This window comes from Gymnogyps californianus, chromosome 7 (genome assembly GCF_018139145.2).
Source record: "Gymnogyps californianus isolate 813 chromosome 7, ASM1813914v2, whole genome shotgun sequence".
Lineage (NCBI taxonomy): Eukaryota > Metazoa > Chordata > Aves > Accipitriformes > Cathartidae > Gymnogyps > Gymnogyps californianus.
This window is the reverse complement of record NC_059477.1, coordinates 37,025,176-37,052,124: the sequence shown is the minus strand read 5'-3', so window position 1 is coordinate 37,052,124 and position 26,949 is coordinate 37,025,176.

Here is a 26,949-nt window from a genome sequence, read left to right as displayed (position 1 = left end):
ATCAGGGTTCCTGCTTACATTGTCGCCCTAGTGTTTCAACACCGGCTGCCTTCCGTCCTCCTCCTTCATCCCAACTCCCCTATTCTTTGTTGTAGGAAATAACAACCCAGACAACAGCAATGTCTCTTTTCCTTATTGGTAAACATTCTCTGGGCACATCTGCTGTGATGATGATAAGGCAGAGGTCTGCTCTCAAATGGGAAAAACAGAATGTCAGTTTACATAATGGCCAGAAAACAAGAAAAAGAACCTACGCGCTCAAGCAGCAAGCCTGTTTCTATCTTGCTTCATTGTCTTAACAGGATTCTTATTGTGTTTATATTTAGAGACATGGGAAACTGTGCTAGCCATGCTACCCATTGTTACTTAACCTCAAACAACCTATATAATATGCTGTCCATTAAGGAACCTGAATATAGACTCTAATCAAGGTGGCTAAACAAGATATAGGAAAATAAAGCTCAGTGCTTCCTCCTTGTTTGGGAAAAAACAAACAGGAAGGCTCCCTCTTAGACTCACCTCAGCAGAAAAGAGTGGGGGGTTTGGGTTTGTTTTTACAGGTTCTCAGAATATTTTAGCTCTCCATTGTGCACCTGTTTGGCTTTTTCATCATTCACACTGCCAATAAATGGATAGAAGCACTTCAGCAATTGACTTCCCAACTGGGAAACTTTTTTCTTTTCTTTACTTTTTAGGAACCATGTTTATTAGAAAACTGTGTTTAAAAACGACAGTGGAAACCTAAGACAGCACTGTCTGTGACTGGCTGATCATCAGCAAGTTGCTTTTGATAAAGTTAGTGCATTGTGCTTGGGTAGGCTTGCGGAATGCTGTATAACCAACAAAACATTATCAAATAACTTGAATCCACATGACTGATATTAAATTAAATATAATGTTCCTAATGAAAACAGAGCCTTGATTGTTAAGAGTCCATGATTCCAACTCACATACATCAGTGTTGCAGAGGACTAACAGTGGCAACTGAGCCTGAAATTCTGAATGCAAAACCATTTCACATGCAGAAAACATTTACAATGATTCCTGGTTAAAAATTTAAACTGTTTAAACAGCACATTTCAGTCTTACTTTGTCTTCAGGAGCCACAATATATGGGCCTTTCAAATCAGCCAAGGATGACAATCTTAAATCCTTTAAAGCTTTAAATTGACAGATTTATATAGACAGCTTTCACCTCTTTCTGTGGTGTTCTATCTTGTCATAATCATAGCATTCGAGATTCCTCAATAAGTATTGGTGTTTCCTATAGAAACTTTAGACATTTAATTTAACATAAAGTCATTACAGTCCCTGGTATACAGCAGAGAGAAAGGTTGCCATCAGAAAGCAGTACAATTCTTTTTCTTTGAATTATTTGGCCCTGATGTATGTAAGGCTGTGAAGATGACCTATCAGGTATGCCACAGGCTATGGGATCTCACACCAGAAAAGTGTCTCTTTTAATAGATAAGAGATTGAAGGCAAGGTTGCTCAGTTGCTATCCTTAGCAAACATATTTCCTTGGTGAGCATACTTCTTACTATCTTGTCTTGTCACCCAGTCATCAAACATGAGATTGATGTAAAGATACGGAGAGTGAAAAGGCTGTAGTTCTTTCTTACCTCTCCTTTCATTTTCCAATACCTCTGGAATCCTTCTGTGCAAAGATCAACAGGAAAGCGGGAGGCATGCAAAAAGAACATCGGTCTCCAGGAGGAGCTCAGGGAAAAAGTGATCCTACATTGCACCTTCCTACTCCACATGCAAGGAGAGAACCCTTTCCTGTTACAGTTTCCTTTACTGCTCAGGTTTCATCTGCATATCATACCCAGTACATCTTGGATTTAATGCTAGAGATGAAAACAAACTGATTTCTGGGAGAAAGGCCAAAGGCTGGCCTCATTAGGAATGGCTGCAGTAGGATTTCAGTTAGATTTTAAAATCAGACCGTTACTATGATTTCATTTATTTTAATTATCCTCACTGCTTTCTCCCCGACCCTTAGAGTCTCCCTTTCTTTCAGGTGGTGGCACTGCTGCACCATTTGTGGTACTCAGTACAGATTCCTTTGCCAGATTTTAGAGTGTATCTTAACAAGTAATTAGAACAGTTTTCACTAGCTCATGCTGTCGGCTTTCCAGCTCCTGCATGATCCAAATGGCTCTCAGGGGATGTTACATTATGGTTGGTTTGTTATTGTTTGTTCCAGGCCAGTGCCACTAGACAAAAGCGTTATAAAACTGGTGAGTGCTATTAATCACAATTTCTTAGGTGTCTATGTCTGCAATGTCCCTATTCTCACTTTCCCATTTTTTTGCTTAGCTTTCATTTTGTTCTGAAAGAACAAAAAGGATGTGATGTACGGAGTACTTCACCATATAAAAGCTCAGCAATAAGCTGAAGTATTTGTAAGGTTAAATTTAAAAAGTCTGAGAGAAAAATAAGCATTGCATTTCAGCAACTCCATCTCTTTGTTAGGAACGATTGGATTAGTATCCGAGAGCTTCCTTGCAAACAGCCGAACTCCCACCAGCTTTGAGTATTTCAAGTCCCTAAATTCAACTGAAGCTTAACTACTTACCCATTGTGTGTCTCCTTATCTAACTTGACTTCAGCATACAATGCAGAATGTCCGCTGCTGTGCATCCCCAAAACAAGCCCCTTCTTTGAAAATAGTGTTTATTTCAATTCAGTTGGTCCTTATGATTTCAAAACTCAAATAGTTTGAAATTCACTGAGATGTACCCCTATCCCTGTGTTAAGAGATAGGTATTCAATCATATAGGGGGAGGAAACTAAACAGAGTAAATATAACTGATTTATTCCATTTCTGATCTTATTGATTCCAGGTCCAGTGGGCTTTTAAACCCATTAATGGAGGCAATAATAAGTAATAATAACTTTAGCCTGTCTGCCTCCTGGGTCTTTTCAGTACAATGAAGTGGCTATTCAGTATTATAAAAAAGAAGCCCTCCAACCGAAAATCTGCCAACTGAAGGTCCTCTAAAAATATGAAAAAGAAAGAAGAAACAACCCCTTTCGTGGGATGACTAAAGGCAACTGTTTTACAAAGAGGACTATGAGCCTGGTAGATTATTGACTGATCTAGCAATAATAACAACAAGCCTGAATTTACATAGTGCTTTACATCTTCAAAGTGCTGTGTAAACATTAACTAATTGATCTAGCCAGAAAAACAACTGCTTCCAGTGTAATATCAAGTATGTAGTCACAAGAGAACAAGTTATTAACTAAAGGAAGCAATTTATTTGAAAATCTATTATCATAAATTATACTGATCTTTTTTTCTCCTTTTTTAAGTTACTCCTTCTGCAGTCTGATTAATGCCTGGATTAATTTTCTCATGATTTCTGGAAATTTAGTAAGTGCAAACTTAATAGGAGGCTGATAGAAATGTCAGAGGTAATTGATGCTTTAATGGGCATGAAATCTGGAAAAGTACCCAGTCAGAATAGATTCACAATGGCCTTTGTTAAGGCACTAGGGTAAAGGCTCACCATATTAGGCTCACTTCTTTAGACAAGTTTAATAAATTGTGTACCGTGAATATTCTCTGCTTCCTAAACTTAGAGGGACAAAAGATCTATCAAACCAATATAGCACTTCTCTCATTAACTCCACACATTGTATTATTACCTACCTCTTTTTATCAACATTTTTAAATGATGGCATTTTCAACTGAATGATTGCATAGAAGATGAGGGTTTTTTATGATAATAAGTAGTTTGTATCATGCCACATCAGGACAAAAGTATTACAGAAGTTGGGGCCATTCTATTTAATTTTTTTTTTCCCTACTTGGATTGATACAAAAAGTTTCTGTTCCCATTCTTGGTTTGCCCTTTTAAACAAGGCCTGATCTGATCTCTGAATCAGGTAAATCCTATTATTCCGTTTCAGTCATGAATACAAAGGAAACATTCCATAATCTGTCCACAAGAATCTAATCCAGGTCTGTTTCTTAATGGAATATGCACACAATGATAACACATATATTGTGTGTTATCAGGAGGCAAAAATATCTTCATCTGTGAATGTTGCTTGGTGTAAATGCTGTGTTTATCACTACAGTGAGTTTGAAAGCCTTTTTTTTTTTTTTAGGAGAAATAAAGTTGGAAAAACATCAGTGAATCTCAGTTTACCACAACAGACTATAACACTCCTGTCTGTAAAGTCCCTGCCGCATATTTAAAGTCAGCTCTCAAGTTCCTTTCCCTCTCTGTTAATACCATGAAGTTCTGGCTGCTGCACTCACACTATCCATCCTCACATTAGCTCTTGTACTAGCCAATAAGTAAAATCCATTGTAATGCTGTCTGGCTTGTAAATGAGAAGAACAATAAGGAAAGTCTGAGCCTGACAGCCAGCAGTCCATGGTGATTACAGAGAAAAGGGACTGCATTTTTTATTCTCTTTTTGTTATTGTTATTAAGGTCAGTGTCATCCATCAAGATGCGGAGTTATTTCTGACACAGTTTCAAAGGTCAATTGGTCATGTGCAACGACAAAAGAGATTCATGGAATAATGTACCCAAAAACTGGGGAATGTGCCTTTTCACTTTCTATTGTCATGCCCCTACTCATATTTCAATGCCAGAAATCGACAGAGACATTTGAAAATACCAGTTAAGTAAACAACAAGAAGAGACCGCAAGTAACTCATTGATATGTAGTTTGAAAACCATGGAAATTCTCCTTCCAAGCTTCCAAATATTCAGTCAGTTTTTAGCCAGGAGAAATATTTCATTGGCCTCCCCATGCTACGAAGTGGCAGACTTCTTAAAAAGGCTCCTGGTCCTACTCCAATGAAAGTTTAATAGCAAAACTCCGAGTATAACCTCTCATCCTACGATTCGCTTGGCTGGCACACTACCATCTTTGTCCTTACCATCAGGGGAAATCTTGGGCAAAGTCCGCAGAGGTTTCATCACCATACCTGCCACATTGCCACTGTAAGAACTGCTGAAATCGGTAATAAATGGGTGAAGACTGAATCCAACAACCAGCAGGACACTGAATGAGAAATTCCACTCTTACCCTCTACTGTGCAATGGCTGCACAAATACAAAGCTGCAATACCTTCTGCCACCCTCATCCATCTCTCCTTGATAGGAGAGCAGAAATATCAGTGCTTCCCATGTACTAGAGCCAGGCAGAGGAGAATTCTCTACCAGCCATGTGAAGCCTACACAAGAGGCCCCTAACTCCTATACTCCACTCCTTTGTGACAAAGAAACTCACTAGCTGTTAGTTTCTCAGTGAATAACTTTGGAAACAAGGACTCCTTCTCCTAATGAGTTACAAAGCTGAATTCTCTGGGAATATAAACAGCGTAATTCAGAGCTACAATCTGTTTCTCTTTTGAACTGATCTATCTATGCCATATATTATATCGGCTTCTCAGCATACGGGCCCATACAGCACTTCTGATAAATGGAATAGTAGCATTATCTTTCTGAATTTATAGACAGAAATAAGCATGTAGCCAGGCTGTATGACAACTGCATTACCCACCTGTGGCATGGATCGGTACCTTCAGTATTTCCTGTGCAGTTTAGCTCATTTCATTTGATAACAGCTTATCTGCAGGCCACAGATACAATGTGAGTGCTCCTGGCACTAGTAGTCACTATTGATCACTTAATTGCAATGTAGTAGCATAGAGTAGCATGGAAATTATATGCTAAATAATTACCAAGTAAACAGTTGCATTTGTTTCATTTAATTTTGCAGCTTTACAAAATTTGTTACATAGTAGTTCATAATTTAGGCTTAAACAGGTCCCATGAGTGGTAACAAAGTGTTTAGTGTAAAACACTGCAGTGAATTTCTTCTCACTTCTAATGTTTGCAATATAAAAAACAGAAAGCACATAGTGACGGATGCTTTATACCATTAAATCTGGAGTACAACCACCAAGAACAGAAATAAGTTCATACAGAAGGATTTACTTGGAAGTGGATCTAGGAGGCACAAGACAGTTGTAATTTCCCCATTTGTGCTAAAGCTCATCATTCATAGCCGCATTGTGTCTTTACCCAGCCCTGATTTACTAAACTAGAATAAATACAAAACTGGTATTTTGAATTGATGGTATTATTCAGTTAGACACATTCAGTTTAACAGGAATCAGCGATATATGCATTAGGTCAGTTAACAGCCTGTTTGGTCCCACTTTAGAGTCAATGACATACTGACAGGCATAAATATTGACAAAACAGCTCCTGAACGTGAAAACATTCATTATTTAACTGTAGAATCAAAGCAGTCATTAAAAAAAATGAGATTCTGAAAAGATGGAGACATTTCTGTTTTATCTTTGTCAAAGGCTCACTCCATTGCCCATTAGGATGGGCAGGCCTTACTATTTCAAATATTGCAAGTCAGCCCATCTCCCCCAACAAAACACTAACCTCTCTTTTGAGGAAGAATCCCATTTAAACACCCAGAGTCACAAGTGGTTTATTCTTCTGTATTCTCAGTTTGCCCTTCCTAGATAAAACCGGTACTGTAAACTCAGCAGGAGATTAAGACAAAGTTCTCAAAACCAATGGCTCAACTATTGTCCCTCGATAGCTCTCAAGTGTGGGCTCAAGATAAGGCACTTCGCAGCAATAATTTCTTTTTTCCTGCTTCTTCATCCTCCCACTGCCTTTTAGACAAACACACTGGGTTAATGCATTCAATGCCACAATAACATACAGGTTAATATAAAATATTCAAAAATTACTATAGAGCAGCTTCAAATTCTGTCATTTATTTTCAGAGCTTTGGTAGTGATCACATATTAGAGGTACAAAATTTTAAAATACCATTATAGGCTTTCCAGTTATTCTCTCAACTCCCCTGTTACATTGTGATTCCTTCTATGAAAAACATCTAAAATATTAGTTAAACGATTACTTAATTTTGCCTCTGCAAAGACAGAGATAACCTGCACTACTAAGACGCGTTGAGAAACTGAGGTGCACAATTTCTTTTTTTAACAACGACCCCTATTTTTCTCTCGTAGACAAATTTCTTCAGGGAAAGGACTATCTTTTCTAAAATGCCAGGGATCTGCGGGCACTAACAGGTCTTAATGGCCCTGACCTGCCTCACCTGGGACCCACTCCCCTGCCCCTGGGCCCAGGGGCTCCATTCAAGTCCAGGCTTTCAGTCCTTGCCTGAACTATTTTCTAGGTATGCTTGCCTCCAGGCTTGCCTCCTGGCTGGACCTTGGACCTACATGGTAGGCAGCTTGTTGGCTGCATGCGTGCTTCAGATGTATGTTATAGATTGTCTCTAAGTCCTGTCTTTGGCCTCACCTCCTGGTTGGACTTTGGACCCATATTGTAGCCTTGTCTCCAGTCCTGTCTCTGGCCCTGTCTCCTTTCATTCCTGACTGGGCTCCCTGTGGCCCTGGACCTGGTTTATCGCTTGCCTTGTCTGGGGCTGTTGATGGATCCTGTTACCGGCTCCTGGCTCTGACACCATGGTCAGATCCTGTAGGACTGTGCCAGGATCAGTGAGGGCACTGCCACCATGGGGGTCACCCTTGGCACCAGGCTCACCTTCCCTTAAGTGGTAGCAGGCCCTTGCTGTTCCCCGACATAAAACAATAAATAAGCTCTAACAGCAGCAATAATGATTTAGTTTATGGTCTTGGAGAAAACTAAACCAGAAACATGTGGAACTTACTTGGTTTTCCCCTTTATACAACTGAAGGTGAAATCAATTGTTCTGAAGTCCTGCTTAATCCTCTCAACAAAGTGCCTTCTGTTACAAGTGATTAAGACAGATTAGCTCCCATAAATATCATTTCATATGACATGCTGTAATTATCATAAGCCATAAGTTTAACTAATTTATTTCCCAAAAAAGGACAGTAGTCAGTTACAGCCTTGAAGTTTGCATCCACTAATTGTTAAAACTCACCCAGATGAAAATAAAGAGCTGGAAATTTTCAAGCCCAAAAACTTTCATCAAATGTAGAAATTCACTGAAAAAATCACTGTGAAAAACAATCAGGCATTCAGGATGAAATTCTGTAACGTGTTATATGTCTCCTGTTACATGGGGTCCTTCGCTTTCTTCTCTGGTTGCACAAGTTGAGAATGGCTGGCAGTCACAGCCCAAGTTTACTTATCTCAGAAAAATAAGACTCATTTTAGCTAGGGTGCACACATGAACACCTATAGGAGTTGACTCTATTGATGTGTATAGAAAAGGATGTATGTTGTTAAGGGCAGAAGCGAACTTTCATGATTGGAAAAGGAGTTAATTTTACCTGCTTAAAATATGTCAACCATTACATGTCAGCACAATGATTACAGAAGACAGAGATTTGTCCCAGGATTTGTTTCTTTTCTTCAAAACAGCATATTTATGCTGCACAGAGCACCCTGATGTATGAGGATTTGCATTGTCATATACAATTTGGAGGAGACAAATGAGAGTCAGGTGTCAAATTTTCAGTAAGCAATGTCACATAGAACGTTATTTTTATCATTTATTAGAAGAATGATTACTTACGAACTAACTCAATCTATCAGTATATATAATCGATGTATATGTGTTGACATATATATACGCTGATTAGACATTTTTGTGAGCAAAAATGGTAGGCTTCAACCCATCAGTGAAAATCTAAACTCCATTCATGTCAGTAGCCTACATCTGGCACCTAACTGTTCAACTCCAATGGGAAGAGACTCTTCCCATAAAATTCACATCCTGCCCCATTACGCGCTGTTGTAAAGTTAGTCACCCCACTGATTTTAATGGTGTTATTGTTTCATTATATGACCACCTGAGAGCAGAATTTGCTACTGTATGACCTCAGTGTGTCACTCCGTATTGACAGAGCTACACTGACTGTTTGCCAAACATGAAATTGATTTTTAACATTGTTTTAAAGGCCTATAAGGTTGTGCATAATTTCATAAGCTGTCTATTAAACTGAATTGCTGACTCTAAGCTACTAATATCATTCAATTCTGATCTATTGATCATACAAAAAATGCAGGCTAAAAGTGTGTGCAACACTTGCTATAAATTTCTATATACCAGAGACAAAATGTACTGCTAGTCAAGGTTATGAAAGGTAAATGAACATACTTGTTTCAGTCTAAAGATCTTTATTCCTGATAACTTTATCCTTACAGGCAAAAGACTATTTTGTATCACAGAAACACAGTTGTATTTTATTTTATTTTATTCTATTTTATGTTATTAGAAAGCACTTCAGAATGTATTTGTATATGTGATCCCTTGTACATCTGAATGCTGAATTATGATGAATTATGTCACACTGATAAATTGTTTTCTTTGCAAGATATAGCATCGCTTTTACAGACTGATACCACTTTAATTAAAAAAGCACCTACATTTCAACTTAAAAGAGAAAACAGAGATATTTTGAAAGATAATTAGATAATCCCCATAGTATTTTGCTGTCATTTTGTTAATGACATGCATACATGGTAAAGATGACCATACATTCACATTCATAAATACTATCATTTTACAATGATTGCCATTGTATTGTGACCCAAAGATCACAAATAAGATTAGAGCATTCCAGACAAGTACAGAATTCACTGAAATTACAGGAAAGATAAGCAGAATAAACACTTACAGCCTTTCCAGGCTCTCTTGCTATGTTTGTTTAAATAAGAGAGAAGATGGAGACACTAAAAACAAATGGAGAAGTCACGAGCCTGGCAGAACCCCCTTAACTGAACACACCCTAGGCTTCCCCAATGTCCATTCAAATTTGCCTAAGCATCAGTAGACGTCTGTTGTTTGATCTTTTGGACTACAGGTTCTCAGTTTACCATCCCTTATCAGCAATAGGCCCAGGAATCCCAAGCCTGTTTGTTTCAAGTAAGTCTATTCTCTTGAACAGGTTCCCAAAAGCAATTGCCATTTGCAGTTCTAGACAAAATAACACGTTATTACTCGTATTTCTAAGCTCAGTGTTTTCACCTCTCTTGAATCTTCCTTAGAGTTCAATCCGAATCTTTAAGGAATCCTGATCTCTTCACTCTAAATTTTGACTGGTGATCAATGAAGGCCCATGCCTACTGACGGTGCTCAGCCACTCTTTTTCATTTGTCTGTGTTCCTCTCTGAGTTCCCCTTTGCTTAATAACTCCCTAATAAATCTCAATACGTGATTTGTACCCCCCATCTAGTAATCCATGCAGAGTATGATCTCGATCTCTGTACTTATACTAATTAAAAAACATTTCTGATATCTGTCTTCATGCTTTGGTATAAACATTCCCCTGTAACTGCTTGAGCTTAGGAAATGTTCTCATCTTTACCCATGGTTTGGATTGCTGCAGGCAGTCATTATCAGGGAGAAAGGGGTCACTGCTCTGCTTTCTGCTATTGCCGAGTCTCTCATCAGACAGCGTAGCACTGCAGTACCACAGACCCGGGCCAGCCCTCGGCCAGCAATCCCAGCCCAGAACTACGCTGGGCAGCGAGCAGGCAGCACTTCCCCTCACTGTGCACAATGTGACAGAGTCCAGAGAACGGCCAGATAAACGTCAGATCCAAACCAGCCAAAATAGGGATGTCTGGGTAGCCAGAAAGAATTCCTATATTTCTACTGAATCTTTTTTCTTGCTGATTATTTCCTCTAGCCTCCCTCACTTTCTATACACCTCAGCTTTGGTCCTCATCAATCTGTTAAAATCATCATCAAAGCTGTTAAAATACCCTTCCTTTATTTGTCTCCCTTGCACAGTTCCTTTCCCTTTACTTTCCACTGTGCAGACTCATGCTCCTAATGGAGCCCACCTACTTTCTCCCTCTCAAAAAATCCAGCTTTTCTTTCTTGCCCTCAAATTGTTCCTTCAACTTGTATAACACCTGACTTCTATCTTACCTACTTGCTTTGTATGGTCCTTGGAGCATTTGAATTATGGTTGTGAGCATGATTATCATAATAAAAAGCATAAAAATAATAATAAAAGATGTTTTAATTGCTTATGATAAAGTATTATTCCAACAGACCGAATGAAATGTTGCCATCCTATGGCTGTGTTTTACTCCTAAAGAAGACCAGAGCTTGGACAATGTGGATAAATGCAGATCCAGTTTGCAATTACAAAAAAAGCTGTCAATAACACTCCACAACTGTCACTTTTATTACCTGACTCCCCCTCCCATAACACTACCTCATTTGTAGCCCTAGTAAGGTGCCAAATTGCTTTATTTCCAAAGCGTATGACTACATTTTAAAAAAGCCTTTGTGTGCAATCTATTCCATAGTGCTTAGTCTCATTAGTATTGCCTCAGCATGCATGGATTCATGACCAGCATCCTTATTTCATATGGAGGCATCCTTTAAAGAAATTGAATGCTAGAGGGTCTATACATCAATGTTATGATGCTGTATTTTTCATGAAATCTGTAAATAAGGTCAACAGGATAGGGATATTCCAGATGACAGAATCCCTAATAGTTTTTGAGGAGCAGCCTGTTTCCCTCTAAAAAGTCAATTTGCTTTTGACCCATGCCTATTAAAAAGTGTACTTTGTATAGCAGAGGCAAAGCACAATTCCAGCAGTTTTCATGGCTTCGGGTAAATATTGTTAGGATGATGTATGCAGGACTAGCTGCCCATAGCTAAAGAAGGAAGGTAATGAGGACTCTGGATCATTGTAAGTGGCATTGTTTGACTCTGTATTTTAGGGTCTCTAACATGATGAATTCATAACTAAGATAGTATGGCAAGAGAGAATAAACAGCAACATTGGCCTTGTGAAAGCTGTAATTTAGAGAGCCAAGAATGCCATTTCTGTTGCTACACATGAAAATTTAAATAGCTTAAGCTTCTTTCAAGACTTTGGACCCAATCCTGATTCCCTGGGAATCACTGACTTCAGTGAATGGAAGGTCAGACTCTGTTTCACAATAGAAGGATTTGTAGTTTCTCCTCCCTGCCCCTGTCAGCAGCTAATCAGAGCCCATTACAGAAAAAGGCATTGAGCTCAGGTCAAAGGTATGAATGGGATCCAGGTCACTAGTGACTGAAAGTCACTACAACTGGGCAACTGAGAAGTAAACTGGGGGGTGAAACTAGTTCCTGGCGGACAGCTGTCCACTGTACAGAAATCACCACCATAACAAGAGTGGCAAAAAAGGGGAGAAACAAAAACTAATTGGAAAAGAATAGAGAGGTGTGAAATAGCGGAGCAGATATATAGGGAATCAAATGAGGCAGGCAAAACCAGAGCATAAAAACCAATATAATTCATTATAGTTTATGACATAGTAGGGTTCTTGTTCATCTCTAATTCCAACATCCAGCAGCAAGCAGATCAGATATGCAGGCCGATATCATTCTTTGTCTTAGCTAGAATACAGAAAACGAGAACAGGAAAACTAAATTAACATGAACAAAAATGAACAGAATTGAAGTGACCAGAAAAGGACAAAATAAATTAGATTAGATTATTTATAACAAGAAGGACGTAGTTCCACAGTCCATCACACACCTGCTTTCTGTCCCATTCTTATAAAGTTCCCTCCTTTCTGTACTGATGGACTTACATCCTGTAACTGTCCCCGAAGCACAGGACATTGGAACAACAGGCTAACAAAAATGGGTTAGCATTAATAACAAGAAAGGTTTGTGTTTCTGTTAATGAATTCTCATTGTACCGATCAGTTCGTCCATAGCAACTTGAGAAGTGGTTTCTTTCAAGAGACAAATGACCAGCCAGTGGACACTGAATCTTTATATTACCTTAATCTACTTTTATTTACAGTTCCTTTTGACAATTCTCAGTTTTCCTTTTTTCCATCCTAGTCCAAAACCTCTTCCTCCTTAAAAGTGAATTTAAGCCTTGTCTCTTTCTTTCAAGATTTTATCTCATGGCTCAGACTCTGTCTGTGAGCCCATCCAAAATTGTTTACTTCCTTTTGTTCTGAGGTGCAGCCACATGTTCCAGGGACCATTCAGGTGGGGAACCCACCTGCTGGGTCTTGGAGCCAGTTTGACTAGCATTTCCTTTGCACACCAAAGAAGCCACATAATCGCTTTGTCACTTTCATGGCACCTATTTTACTGCAAAGGACTTTCCCTTTTAGAGAACCCCCCTAATTCCTTAATTGCTGTCTACTAAAGACCACTTGTTTTGCGGTACTGATTAACTTTGGAGTTTATATAACCCTTTGGCAGAGGAAGATTTTTATATGAAATGGGCAGAAATTGTTTTACAAAATAAATCTCTCCCCTATATCTTTGGCAGCAATATCTCATACATGTCAGTGCAGTCAGCTGAGTCTATTGCCACCGACACCAGCAAATGAATATGGTAGCCTAAGCTCAGTCGTCAGTACACTACAGTGGAGAAAGGCACAGAGAGAATAGTTGACCTACAGAGAAACTATTAGTGGCATTAGCAGAAGTTAGACACATTAGTGGCACCATTAAATCCCTCTGTTTTCAGTGGATTTCGGGATTCCCACTGTGACTTGACTATTCACCCATCCCTTGTTCCTAAGAATCATGTTTTCATTCATACCTACCATACACTAATTAAGTCTTACAATCTTAGCCAGTCTGCTAAGTAGTTTTACAAAAGAGCTTTAGGCAGGGCCTGAAGATATCATTCCACGTTCATTCTTGTCTGATTATTGCTGCTGGTACACCAAAATTAAGCAATTTTCCTACATGACCTTTTCCTACCTAATCTTACCACTGTGTGGGTTATGATGTAGCTTCATATCCAAGAAGGCCATAAAAGTGCCCATTCCATGACTGAGACCTGAACCCACCTCCCTGGACACTTTCTGCATTTTAGCACTGTCATGTAGTATCTCATTCACCACATCGTAGTTTATGTTTATTAGAGGAATATAGGAATTTGTTCTATTTAGGATACTACTTCCTGAACAGTCAAACAAGTACCGAGCTGTTATCTGGCAGTCCTGGCAGCTTTCATCATCTTCTGGGAGAGATTAACAATAGAGACAATGATAAAGAATAGTCTGTAACTTGTTAATGCTTTTATTAATTCGTATCAATAGCAAAGGAATGTTGGCAAATACAAGTTTACTCTTGTAAGAGTTTTTGCTGAAATTAATATTCCCATGGAGTACAGGAATAATGAAGCAGTATCTTCCAAAGTTATGGTGCTGAACAGAGAAGAGAGTCTTGAATTCTACTATCAGCTCCTCTGCCATATTTTGGATAATTTTCTCAAATAAAATAAAAAATCACTTCCTTGAGTCTCAGTGTGTGTTTAACAATCCCTCAGCGCCTTTTAAAGTTCATGGGCATCTGCAGTTAAGGAGTACTAAACACTCCTATTATAAGTAGATTGGAACAAACATGTCTGGGTGTCAAACTCCCAAGCTTTATTTTAAACAAAGCTTTGGACAAAAAGCTGTTACACAATTATTAAAGTCAAGTGGAATTCTTTCAGAAAGCTTAATGTCTGATTGAGATGACTGGGTTTTCAGCATTTTATCTGTAATCCGGTAAAATAAAAAAAGTCTTTAGTTTGTATGCCCTTTTTATGTTCTAACAAAAAGTATTTAAAAGCCTTATCCTGATAGTAGTTCAGTCTTTGTTGGCATTTGGCATTAGATTTCCTAATGTATCTCTTGGAGCCCTTCCAAAGAAGAAAAGAAGGGGGGAGAGAGAGAAAGAGAAAGAGAGAAGAGGGGGGAGAGAGAAAAGAAGGAGAGAAAGAAAATTTGATTTATGTTATTTTTTTGTTTTAATCACTTCTCTCTAAAATAACACACAATGAACTACAGGCTTTCAGTGGTAAATGCTGAAATATTATAAGCAGTTCAAATGGCTGTGGATTCTTCCCATCTGTCATGGACTGCAAATGAGCACTATAACAGAAAAGTGATATTAGTTTCAAACTAAAAATAAATCGTCAAGCCAAGTCTGTATCTCTAATCCTACCTACACTGCCCTACCAGTGACCTTCCCATGGCCAGGACAAATCATATTCTATAGGGAATTCGTAAATTCATTCTTCATGCTAGCTCATTTCAGGTCTCCTTGTGGGGGAAAAAAAAAAATAATTCTCAGATACCTCATACTGAATCCACCACATTAATGTTTCAGACTTTGGCAATGTTAAGCTTCTCACCATCCCGGTCTAGCCAAACTACTTTCATATTTAAGATCTCTGAACTTGTCTACTAGGAGTTTATAAGGGCTAAGGCATTAGGAGCTAATGCCTGTCCCTGAAGCGTTCATGTAAACAGAAGGAAAAAGAATGGAATCTCACTCCAGACATAGATAACAAACAGGGAGATATCCTTTCACAGGTAAAAGAGTAAGTGCAAAGACAACTTCTGCATACGTTTAGCGTCCTCTTCCAAGGCCTAAGCAGGTGCACTTACAGGAATAGTAAAAATCACTGAATACTGTTACATGAGGCAAGATGAAAGCTCCTTCTCTTTTCCACACAATTGATTCAGGCCAAGCTAGATTCATTTTTGAAGTTAGATTCATCCTGCTATAATCTTCATGTCAAATGACATCCATTATATATAATCTTCATTCATAAATGAAAATGGTCTGATTAGTTCATATGTTCCTTGTTTGAAAAAGACAGCACTAAACAAATCTAACAATTGGAACCTATTGGTAGAAGAAAACAACAACTTCCTTCTTATTTTAAGAAAATCTCATCAATGGTCCAGAAAAGGGAAGTGAAAAAATGTTCCGCGCAGTGGGCTATTACATGAAAACAAAGTATTTATGCTATATTGCCTTGCTTTAAGACATGATTTTTAGAGTGGGAAACAACTAAAGTTTCTCACAGATGGCAACTAAAATCACAGAAATACAGAATATCTGAAAAAAACGGGCTTAAGGTACCTATTGTGCCTGAAAACAGAAAAGCCCAAAAGTACGGGCCTTTTAAAAAAAATTCTTTATGTGACAAGGTCCAAGGCCAAACAAGATGTTTGTGTTTGAATCTGGGAAAGAACTCAGGCTTCCCAGATCCACATCTTAAACAAACGATTTGCCTTTCTTTGCTTCTTCTGAAAATGCTAATTTGCACATACAAATTACTAGTGTGCACCTATGTCCATACATATTTATGGGAGCAAATTTAGAGATTGCTTTCCCAAAGCTAACTCATGAATCCAAACTTATAAGAAAGTCTCCACACAAAAGATATGTTTCTGAATATAAAGAATCACAATTTCTAATCAGTTTCATTGATGTTCAGTGTTTCTGGTTACCATAGTAACCGGCACACACAATAAATGGTGTTTTGTTTAATCAGTCATGAGAAAGAAGTCTGGGCATGATGAATCAGACTGAATCAGAAACAGTTTCCTTTACTAACCTAATCAAAATAACTTCAGTGTAACTATAGGACAATTCAAATCAGCAAGACAGGATCAGGCCATGAAATTCAGATCTCAGTCCTGTTTTCAAACACTCCTCTCAGAAGCTCAGATGAAAGTTACTTCTATTTCAAAGACAGGAGTTTATGTAGGATAAGATTTAGTTCAAGGTTCAGATTTTATCTCGCCTGTACTGTAGGTAGTTTGCATCAAGCTGAAGTCCAACAGAGACAACAGATATTCAGACCCAAAAAACTCCAAATAATTTCAGGCTCACATACTAACTGGAAAAAATACATGAGAAAATAATTCTTTGATGCTAAATAGGGAAAATGTCCCAGACTTAATAACAATGCAAATAAAATTTCCTTACTCCCAGTTAATGCTTTAAGGCATTGATGGCTGGATTCTGCTTTGCACCAGTGGAAAAGAAATATAATTAATATATAGTTATACATTTCTAAAGAGAAAAACAAAAATAAGGTAAACTAAAGGGCATTGAGGAAGAGGGGGTTTTCTGACATAGTCATTCTTAGAAAACAAGTATAAAAGTGGCATTCACGTGGCTGGCCCTAAACCAATTGTAGACTTGAAAAGGATTACCTTTGATGTATAAAGATCAAAAAAAAAATTTTTTCCAGGTAATAAGATCTCTCTCAGATGGATTTCAGTAATATGAACATGTTTTCCATAGCATGGTAATAAAAATAAAACAATGCAATAAAACTACAACTAACTAAGTCACTCTTGAATTCTTAGTGGAAGGTCAAACAAACTTACAGTTGGTGTTTACAGTTTTTAATGTAACAGTTATACATAATGAAAAATTATAAAAACAATATGTGAGTAATAAGACTTGAAATAATTTTGCAGCTGTGGTGACATCATAACAGGCTTGATAAAGTGGCCTGTGATGTAACCAGAACTGTAACAATTTTTTCCAGAATGTCAGCTTTTAAAGGAGCTTTGGGAACGTGGGTGGAGAAGGAATATAACATAAAACTTTTCTTTTTATCTGTTTTCAATTCCTGCTCAGGCTACACCATGTACTTTATTCCCTTCTCTTTTTAATTGTACCTTGTCTTTCTCTGATCTTCCCTCCTGAAGGCACTAAAAACCCAGTCAGAACATTATCACAGCCATTGCTTTCATCACACTTCTACAAGTAACTGAATTTTTTTCAAAACAGAAAGAAACTTTTTTTTTAATTGGGTATTTGACCGTAGAATTTCCAAGTACTGCTAATTTCAATATATTAGAGAATGTCTTACTGCAAACATTTTATAGATAGGTAAGATAAAAACAGAGGCCCAGTGTGAGATAGTGCTAGGAGTAGGAATAAGACCCTACGATTCTGACAGTGAGAACCCTTTCTGCCCATTGTGTAGAATCTTCCATCGTGGTTTATGAACTTCTAGGGCTCTCCTGTTCAAGGTAGGACAAGTGGAAGTGGGTGCTATCAAATGCCATGCCAAAGCCAAGGACCAAAGAGAAATATAAGAGCAGAAAAAATGACTGTGGCTATCAAAGTCACGTTCCTCATGGATGGCACCTTAGTAATCACAGCACATTGAACTGCTTTATTTTAAGATATTTGTAATGGGTTGTTTCCAGTGAGAAGCTACATATTATGAAAGACTATGCTCAGCCAGAAAAAAATGCCAAACATTTGCTGTTTTCTGTCTTTTGTTTAAATCCTGCTATGGCTCCCACTGGTATCAATAGTGTAAGTGCAGGGAAACACCTGTACATTTACTCATTTCATTTCATCTATCCAGTTCAGTTACAGAACCAAATTTCCACAGCAGTCTTTGCTTTTTACCTAATTTTCCATCTGAGCTGGCAGAAGATCAAGAAGGTCAAGTGATTTGCTCGAGGTCACATAATGAGTCAGAATCTTGAGCCCACATTAAATCCAGGATACTCCCTGGCTCCAGCACACAGGACTTGCCTACTCAGTAAACCGCACGAGTTCCAGCTGTTTTCCCTCCTCACATGAACTGAATATGAGGAAGTTTGTAGAGAATCTGTCTTAAGTAGAAATTCAGCCAGCAGCAGGCTTTCTGTAGTCAAATGCTGGATTTAAAGTGGGGTTAAATCAATATCCAGAACTGTGTGCTACCTAGTAGTGTTCTTTTCATTTCTTATCCCCTTCAAATATCTGTCCCTTTTCTTTCTTGTGGTTATCCAAGAAATGAGGAAAGGGGGTTTTAAAATCTTTGTTCTCACATGTAAACTCTGAAAACAGAAACAAACAAACAAAAATATTTAACCACAGAACATTTCCTGCAGCCACTGGAGCTCATGCTTTTATTCATTCGGTACATGGAGAAGCTGCATCACTATTAAGTAAAATCACAACATAGGAGAAGCCTAATCTAGCTGAATTACAAGCAAGACTCAGTGTTTCAAATAATCACCACAGATACAAATGAAACTTCATGGCAGAGTTAGAGAGCTCATACAGGTTACTGAGGATTCCTGAAGGGAAAATTAAGACTATATATAATTTCTACTGTAGTAAGGTGGGAGCATTAGGAAATTACCACTGCAGCTTGAAGGTCTCAATTTCTTGAACATCTTGTCTGAGCTAATAAATTTGAGCTTTAATTAGGTAAGGGCTGAAACTTAACTTGCATGGGAGACCACTATAATACCGAAATAAAAGGAAGATAGGGAATCCAATGCTACTTTACCATCAACACACGTTCTGCAGCAGTCTAGAGAACTAAGGTATACTTTATGTAATTAATCAATTACAGTGTTAATTTAAATTAAACGCAATTCCTAGTACGAATGCTGCTGAATACCTTTGAAGACAAATATATATGTTACAACAGAATAGATGAGGGACTCCTAATTTGTTCATCAGTGATGTCAGCCTAGGTAACCGTTTGAATACTATACTGGTCACACCTCTATCACTATTTAATGTCTTACATGGCGATAGTGCCAGGTGATCATGGAGAGGTTACAGACCTTTCCATCTCAGAACAACAACTTCTGTTATGAGATACAATAGTTACATGTATCCCATAACAGACTGTAAGTCTCACCAAGTCCTATCCACGAAAAATAGACAGACATTTTGGCCAGTCTAGCTCTTATCACCTTGACTCTGTCAGACCCTCACCTTTGATCCTGACAAGCATTTGGTAAATTCTCCTTAAAAAGCCGTCCAAAGGCAAAGACCTAGGAACACTTTGGTACCTACCTATAAGCTGGACTGTAGTCAGCCCTGAATTCATCAATCCTATCACCACCGTGATGTTCCTCTTACTAACAGAATCCCACATGCAGAAAGCAAACTGGTGGGGGACCATCCTCAGAGAAGATGCACTTTCTTCTTGAGGAGGTACCTTGCATCCACATTGTAAGTATTGGTCTCTGCATGGTGCTTGGTGTGCAACTTAACCTTGGTTTCCATGAGTTGTGAAACTGCTTCCTGCATGCCGGTAGTGCAGAGACTCTAGACTGCACCACTCAAGTACAGACACAGAAAACCCACAGCTAAAAAGAACGCCTCCAGTGCACTAAATATAGATACACCCTATGTGATCCTTCACTAGCATCAGACCTGAGAGACTGCTCTTTGTCACCTACCAACTAGATTATAACGATCCAGTACATTGAGTATGAAGGTGCTGACCCTCAGGAAATGCTAACAATTCAAAATATAGCAACACATGTTCTCTGAAACACAGACTGTCATGAATGTTTTAAACTTGTCCTACCTTGACATCCAGTAGAATGATGAATAAAGTTCAAGATCATTTATTTTAATCATATGGTGCTCCCCAGTTTGCTAGCAAGATGCATAAATTATTTTATACACCTTTAGGGTAAAGACTGTGGTTGACAGCTTCATTGCTTAGAAACTTCAGAACTTGATCATAATGACAACACTTATTCATCTGTACTAGAGTAAGAATATTCTGAATTGCTGACACAGGCCTCCAGAATGAATTCCCTCAAGAAGGAAAATGTGCTGTCTTCTCCATGTTTATGTTGCACTTGTCTGACTATTTTCTCTAAAGCAAAGAACGATCACTGTGCATAGCTATGTGTGTCTGCATATCTCTTTGTGTTTGCGTATGTGTGTGTATGGATATACATATATGTTTGCATATTAAAAGCTTGACAGATTAATTCACTGTGTGCACACTTTCTCCCTGGGAACACGCTGAGAGAGAAAATGAGCTTTGCATAGCAGACAAAATGCACCTGGCTTAATGTATGGTGGGAAGGGCCTCCAGGGATGAGCGTAATACCTGAGTCTCTCTAGAACAAACCACCACCACTTCCACTCATGGATAATCCTAACATGGCAATATCCTCCATCTGCCACCAACACACTCTCTTTTAAAAGTTACAGGAAAAAGTTGAACTTTATAATTTCTTATAAGTTCACACAAACAAAATGAACTCATAGGAAAGCTGTTGGAATTTAAAAGTTATGAATATAAAAATATAAAACTCAGATTTGAGGCTGACAATGGCCAACTCAAAGATGCACAAAGCTTTCAATCATATAATATGAATATGAAGTAAAACAAACTGTTAATTTTCTGATTCCTCTCATGGTCATCTGTGACCCAGTTTTTTCCATTAGTACTACTCACACTCTCACTGCAACATTTGCTTTGACAATCTGAATTTGTCTGAGCTGAAACTCACATCATATTATCTATCGATAATAATTTATCTTTAGATAATCTTAGATAATCTTTAGATATCTTTAGATTATCTATAGATAAATTCATTTTTTAAAAACACAAGATAGATAAGTATACTGATTAGGAGATACTTTGTATTGGCAATGAATATCTCAGATATGAAGACAGTACACACATTTTGCTCAGGCAAAATAGTTGACCTGTTTGCCAAACATAGACAGCTCCTTAGCTGTGATCAGAAACCCTAAATGGACAGAAAAGTCAGTGGAAATTATTCTTATTACATTGCTGTAGCTTAAATGTAATTTCAATGCACTTAAGGGCCATTTTACATTGTTAGAGCTCTGCAAATGTTCCTTAATTGTAAATAAAAGCAACACCTAAAAGTTCCAAATGTTTTTTCTTGTTAAATTAGTAATCATCTCTTCTGGGGAGCTAATTAATCAAGCAACACAAAACAGATGAATACGTACTTTCTTTTGCTGCAAAATAAACACTCTTCAGATTTAACAAAAGTTATTCTGAATTCATGCTGAATCAGAAAAGGAAGAGCAAGCCAGTTTTGATTGCACTCCATCTGCCACAGTGTTGCTAACCCTCAGGATTTTGTTGCACCTAACATAGCGCTTCATGTTTTCCTTCAGGCCTCAGCTGATGTAATTCTGGGTCAGCATGTGACCTTTCTGGAGGAAAGCTTGCCAGTGTGACTTGGGTGTATCCTGAAGACACAAAAACAAGAAGTCAAATAAAAAGAACTTCGAAAGTATGGCAGCTTCAAATTCTCATGATTTAAGCAAATCTCATGATGCTTTGAAGGCTGACTTATGGGCAAGGGAGGAGAAGCTTACACTTGTGGTTGGCAATGCTGCTGTTATTTTAGAAATAATAGCATCAGAAAGCTACTTTGAGAAAATGTAGCACTCTCAGCTGACGGAGGGGCAAAGTGTCTTGCCTTCCAGAACCCCCAGAATGCACAAAGTGAACAAATCTCCAGATGACCCCCTGTGGGGACCCTTTCTCTAAAATGCCATCTGACTTGGCATTTCCACTCTTGCAGAAATGGATCTGGGGAGCTCACACTGACCCATCAGAGTTATCCTTACAGAAACTATGGAGTTTCTTTTTTAGAGTCAGGACACAGCATTTCCTATTTCCTAATAAAATCTCTCTTGGAAGCCCTAGATTTCAGGATAGTGTGGACCCAGGGATGTCCCTCCACACTCCCTTCCTTTTCCAGATAGAGGGGATAATACATGCACACAGATGAACATCCTTACTTGCAGATAGAGAGTATGCAATTAGACCCAAATGATTACTATTTCACCCAAGGTTTTACACACAGAATACCCTTTGCCTCCAAATGAAATTTTCATTATTAATGACTTTTTGTATCAGGCTCACAAAATTTAATAGGAGTTTTGTCTGAAAGAAGTTTTCAGTTGTCCTCTAAGTGAAATAATGTAAGTATTTTTAAGTGGCCGAGTTGCGCATCAAGAAACAAGAATTGTAAATAAGGAAGTACTTTGACTAGTGCAGAAGATTGATACAGCACCTGACAGCTTTCATTACGTAAATCTAATTTATTTCAGCAAACAAGTGACTGGAATCATGCATCATTTCTGAACGAGCTGACCCTCAGGTTTACATGGTTGGCTGATACGGGTTTGAAAACAGGAAGCTCCAGCTGTAACATGAGTGACCCAGACAGCAAAAAGCTAGACACCAAACTAAATTGGAAGGCAGGAAGTCAAAGTTCATGCTCATACCACAAACAATACAAAAATAATAAAGTTCCTCTGAGATACATTTGGCAAAGCCAAATGTCATTGTGAGGCATAAAATATAAAAGAACTGATAATATAAATGTTTATAGAAAAACAGAGCAAAGAATTGTTGATAAATTACCAACAGCGTTCCAAAGAGCTAATCCATCTGCATACATTTTCATAAACACTATATGTACACTATAAACTGAACACTAACTCTAACAGGATGCCAAACTCCCCGAGGCTCTGTTAACTAGTCCATTCAAAAGCCCTGGGTTTCGATTATCTTTATTTTTGGGTTTCCTAAACCTTGATTTCAGTTCCCTCTCAGCTCCTGGATACTGCTGGAGTCCCTGCTCCGTTAGGCACTTTTTTCTGGTCCTCTGACACTCTTTTAAAGCACTTTTTACTTCTCTAGGGACCTGCTTTTCGGCACTTTTGATCTCTAGAGTCTTCCACGGGCTCACAGCAAGCCTTTACAGCCCACATCCAGAAACATATCACATCCTGTTTGCATCAGAGCTCCCCAACGATTTCCCCAGCAACTATACGTGGTCTATTGCTGTTATTTTCTGGGGACCCCATTTCTACAAAAACGGTATATAGACAAGTATATTTGCCTACAGCTGAGTGAAGTTTTCATTTTAGGGACAGAATAAGCCAGTACAGAAGAAAGTCTAACACCTGACATGGGTGCTAGCTCTGCAATCAGGAATAATGCCACTGAAGCAAATGGAGTCCTGAGAGATTTACATCTGAGCATCTGGTGGTTGCCAGAGCCATGATCTAGATATACGCAGATCCCTAAAAGCAGGAGCTTGATTCTGCTCCAGGGTTGGAGCAGTTACACTTACATTTTCCTAATTCCACTCTGCAGGGAATAATGGAAGTTTTTAATTTAATTTCATGTACATTTAATTTCTCTGGGAAAATAATTCATCCCTATTGATGATATATTGATTCATCCCTGACAAATTAATCTGTCTAATCACCAGCTATGTATTCCAGCTTCATTTTATGACTCCTCTGCATCCTTGCGTTCTGTAACCAACTTCCATTTGCTATGATCTGTCCCATAGCCTTGCGCTCAAAAACTTGAAAGGTAAATTCTGCCTCTGTCTCTCCAAGAATAACTATTATCCCCATTATGTCTATAGAGAAAAAAGGGTTAATATTGACTGCACCCTATATATCCTATATAAAATACTTTTTCTCTGCAGAACTAAAGGCACTATAATCTGCAGACACAACACTTTCTGAGAAGGTAAGACTTTTGTTGTCACACATCCACAGTAGGTCACAGCTGATCTAATACTTTATTTTACCACACAAACAACATAGGTATTTTCCACAAATCTTGCTCAGAGGACTTTTTCTCTGAAGTTCCTTTTTCATCTTGTTTGCCTTTTTGCTTTCCAACTTCTGTTTATTCCCTTGCCTTCTTTATTGCAATGAATCTCGAAGAATATTATACCCTGTTAAAAGACTAGCAATCTTTCTAAATTCTGAACCAAGTCAGTGCTCAGCTGACACATGCACTAATGACCTACTGAAGCCAAGGGGGCTTATGTACATACATACACAATATGTCTTGTTGAATTCATTTCTGTTTAAGCATGTGGATAAACTCTTTTAAATTGCAACATAAGAGAAAAGGAAAACTTAAACAGGAAAGACTGAAATAAAATACAGGAATTTTAAAAAAGTTTCCTTTTTATTGAATACTTCTTTTCATCTTAGTTTTGGCAATTTCTGTACTAAAAAAAAAAAAAAGGTTTTAACATTTGAAACCCTAGAAAAGTACTGTTAATTCACCTGACAGCTACCAATGCTGCAAACCACATGAATCCAGAAGCTTTCCAAAAGCTTTCTTTCTGCTAATAGTTACTGGGTTACACAGAGGCCATTATCACATGCCACCATCATTATTAACAATTTTATTCACAATAGATGTCAAAGCACTTCAAGGAAATGCAAAAACTACAAAAATAATGAGTGAAGTTCCCTTTGTCATGAATATTTTGTAACTGAAAAATTAAGAGGCCCATAGGATAGGGTCTGCACTTTGAAGATAATCTAGCATTTTGCATTCTGAAACTTTGTATACTAATCTTTAGATGATGGACCTATTCTTCAAAGGCAATTTTGCTGCCACCATTTACTATTAATTTTGCTAGGACAACTACTGAGCAACATTGTTCTGTGATGCAATAGCGTGGCAGAGAAACTAAGCCAGTTTAAAGTATGAGATAAACTTGTACCTGCATGTATATTGATCTGTAGTGAAAATACAGATGTACAAATCTCTGAAAACCAAACACAGTATTCTTAAGTTGGATATACAAAGACTAGCAATCATTTTAAAGCTCCAAGTGCTCAGGCTGAGCTTAAAATGTGAAATAAATTGAAGACCTAGAGACAGAATTTTGTTCTCCCAGGTTATCACTACATTTGTTGCACAGTATTAAGGTAAATTAATATGCTGAAAATTACCTCAGTAAAGTATTCAGTGCAACTTAGTTTATCCTAATTAAATGCTAGCTTTGTATTGTTCAAAAAATGTAATTAGTAGAGTTTCTATGGTTTCTGTAAAACTTTTCTGATATATTTACAGTGCTTTAAACCTTTCTTCTACAAAATTCCACTTAAAGTAAAAAAGTCTACAATCTTAGGGGAAAAAAATGAAAAGAATTGTCAAAATGAATAAATGGATTTAATGACAGGTTTATTTTTACTTATGTTTGGTGTTTTTGCATTTTGCAACCTAAATTGTGACACAGCTTCAATTTGTTTCCTCACTCAAGTAATTTAAGTTGCAATACTGTTTCCTGAATTTGCAATTTCAATTTGCTCATTCTTCTCCTCAGACTCATCTTTCCTCTTCATAGAGAAGGTTTACAGAATCAGTCAAATACGCCTTATCTGTGTCCCAGATTAGATCAGTAAGAATTCATACAGAATGTTCTGTACCTTACCTGATTTGGCATAAAGAGATAAGAAGTGTTTAGGAATGGAAAATAATTATTATCCTCTGTGTTTAATTGTGATGATATGTTACTAAACATCACTTCAGGAAAAAAAAGCTTTTGCCAGATAAATTAGGAATTCTAATTCTATTATAGCATTTTCAGCATTTTCTAATTGTGATTTTCTAATTCTAGAGATCTGTACACACTAAGTGCATGGGACATATAACTCAAAGGTAAATGTTGTATCAACATTACACTGCAAAGAGTCTTGGTTCAGTACTGATAGGTACACAGATAGTAGATTCCAAATCTATTTAGTATTAAAGTTGCCTTAGAGGTTTGCAGTTATTGCATACAGTAGTCTATATGAATATAAATATTTGATTTTCTCTCATACACTAGCAGGATGGCTTAGGTATAATTCAGTATTATTATATAGTTAAGGGCAGGCTTTTGCACATATGCACACACACTAAGGTACCACATACAGATAGTTACATCATATAGTATGATTTATTATCTATCCTCAAGCATGCACATACAGTATGGTTTATTATTTATCCATATACCTGCACATGTATTTACATACACTTACTTTAGACCATTGGTGGCTGTCAGCTTTTGTGATATTTCAAAAAAGCAATTAATATTACTTTGCTATCTCTAGTGTACAAACTATCAAACCAAATCCCATCTTAACAGCAAGTTCAGTGTATGCAGCAGCAAACTCTATCAGGCCACTTGCAGTTACTTCTTGCTGTAGGCCTTGGCCACTCAGTGGCAAGAAAATTTCACTTGCACTCAGTCTTTCTACCTCAACACCCACATCCTGGTATCTGCAAACTCCTGTAAGAAAGCTCTCACCTCAGTCCTATTGTAGTTGCACTTCTGTGATAACAGCAGACTTCCCATGCAGGACAGTGCTAACAGGGTAGACAGCCCCTTTGGAGATTCTTAAGGAAAATCATGTGGTTTTTTCCACAAGCTAGCATGATTTGAACGCAGCATCTTCAAACTATAAAAACATGCCTGTCCATCACTTGACCAAATGGAGCAATTGAATAACTAGCAGATGTGCAAACAAGCTCTTAGTGCATTTTACTGATATGTTCCCCAGTCTCTCAAAATGCTGCTCTCCATGAACTAGGATCACAGCAGTTCTCCTACATGTAGCTTGAAGAATAGTCTC